Source organism: Prunus avium, unplaced genomic scaffold (assembly GCF_965620075.1).
Source record: "Prunus avium unplaced genomic scaffold, drPruAviu1.hap1.1 HAP1_SCAFFOLD_127, whole genome shotgun sequence".
NCBI lineage: Eukaryota > Viridiplantae > Streptophyta > Magnoliopsida > Rosales > Rosaceae > Prunus > Prunus avium.
The window spans coordinates 75,001-77,500 of NW_028276946.1; positions in this window are offsets into that span (position 1 = coordinate 75,001).

Consider the following 2,500-nt stretch of genomic DNA (forward strand, 5'->3'; position numbering starts at 1 on the left):
CTCCGCTCCGACTCGCCGCTCGCCCACTAGTCCGAAGGCAACAAAACATTTGTTTTTCATTTTGATGAAAATTTCTGTTTTTAAATCTTGTTGGTTTGAATTTTTTTTGAAAAGGTTCTTTAAATCTTGCGGGTTTGCAACTCATAAGAGCGTCACTTTCAACGTCCCCGGCATTGGATTGAGTTTCTAAAAACAACCGTGCACACCGAGGTTAAACTTTACCGGCTCCACTCCGACTCACCGCTCGCCCACAAATCCGAAGGCAACAAAACATTTGTTTTTAATTTTGATGAATTTTTTTGAAAACATTGGCTTGGCAAGCCCCAATCCGCGACTATCCACCCACCGCCACCCCACACGGGTGGTTGTTGTTGCGAAATGAGGTTGTGGTCGACATGCCCGCGCATTTGAGAAGGAGTTCCTAGCACTCCATGCTCTTCCATGCCAAAAAAAAGCCTAGACAACCCCATTTCGCAACTTTCCACGCCTTTTTTTTTCCCCCTCACCCATGGCGGCGGCGTGGTGGCGGCGGCCGGATTCCGGCCACCACCGCCATGGGTGGCAGCCCCCCGACCCCGACACCAAACCCATAATACCGAGGCAACATATCGAGGCAACATATCGAGGCAACATGACATGGGTGTGGCGTGGGGGAAGGGGGCTGCAGCTAGGAGGGCATGGGCTGCCATGCATATGCAGGCAACACACACCCCCCTATATAGCATTTTATGCATTTAGCCCTTTGACAGGAAGAGACATCACCTATGCGCGAGGAGTCATAATGGGCTCTAAATAATTCAATACAAGGTATTTGGACGTGATTTTTTGCAGGGATACTAAGAAACATGCAATCTCTGATGGGAAAAAGTTTCATAAATATTTGAAGTCGGGAAGTATTTTTTATTATTTTTAGAAGTCGTAAAATTGAAAAAATCATTAAAACAAATCCGGGAGGAATTTTTTAGTTTTGTAACTTGGAGAAGGTACTAAAAATCATAGACTACTTATGGGGAGCTTATTGTGCGAGGAAATTTCAATAAAAATGGGGTTTGACAAGGTTTGAAAAATTCTGTCGACATTTGAAAAAATCTGGAACTAGGCTGCCGGCATGCTGCGCACATGCTGCGCGCATGCTGCGCGCAGGCTGCGCGCAGGCCACGGCAGGACAAGTTTCGCTAGCCTCACTGTCGACCGAATGCGCAAGCTGCGCGCACGCCATGGCAAGACAAATTTCGCTAGCCTCACTGTCGACAGAGTCAGCACGCTGCGCGCACGCCATGGCAGGAGAAGTTTCGCTAGCCTCGCTGTCGACAGAATCAGCACGCTGCGCGCAAGCTGTGCGCGCGCATGGCATGGCAAGTTTCGAAAAATTCTGTCGACAGGCTCCCGAGCGCGCACGCTGCCGACATGTTGTGCGCACGCTGCCGGCATGCTGTGCACACGCTGCGCGCAAGCTGTGCGCGCGCATGGCATGGCAAGTTTCGAAAAATTCTGTCGACAGGCTGCCAAGCGCGCACGCTGCGCACACGCTGCCGGCATGCTGTGCGCACGCTGCCGGCATGCTGTGCACACGCTGCGCGCAAGCTGTGCGCGCGCATGGCATGGCAAGTTTCGAAAAATTCTGTCGACAGGCTCCCAAGCGCGCACGCTGCGCACACGCTGCCGGCATGCTGCGCGCACGCTGCCGGCATGCTGTGCGCACGCTGCGCGCAAGCTGTGCGCGCGCATGGCATTGCAAGTTTCGAAAAATTCTGCGGCCAGGCTCCCAAGCGCGCACGCTGCGCACACGCTGCCGGCATGCTGCGCGCACGCTGCGCGCGCGCATGGCAGGACAAGTTTCGAAAATTTCTGTCGACAGGCTGAGCAGCGCGCACGCTGCGCACAGGCTGCCGGCATGCTGCGCGCAGGCTGCCGGCATGCTGCGCGCACGCCGCGCGCAAGCTGCGCGCGCGCATGGCAGGACAAGTTTCGAAAATTTCTGTCGACAGGCTCAGCAGCGCGCACGCTGCCGACATGCTGTGCGCACGCTGCGCACAGACTGCCGGCATGCTGCGCGCAGCCCATGGCAGGACAAGGTCCGAAAAATTCTGTCGACATTTTTACGCCATGGTAGGCTTCCGCTTCGCGTCACTTTGTCGACATTCAAGCCTACCATTTTTATTGAATTTTTCAAACCTTGTCAAACCCCATTATTCAAATGTCGAAAAATTCTGTCGACATTTTTACGCCATGGTAGGCTTCCGCTTTGCATCACTTTGTCGGAATGCATCGCATGGCGAGGAAAGGCAAGGCAAGGCCACAGCATGCCAAGGCGAAGGCAACGCATGGCTTGGTCAAGGCCACATCATGGGCACGGCATGCCAAGGCAAGGCGAGGCAAGCCATCCTTAGCCTCGCCTAGCCTCACTTACTCGGAATGCCTTGGATGATGCGCAATGCCAAGGCAAGGCAAGGCAAGGCATGGCTTGAATGGCTTGGTGTAGGCCACAACTTGGGCATGG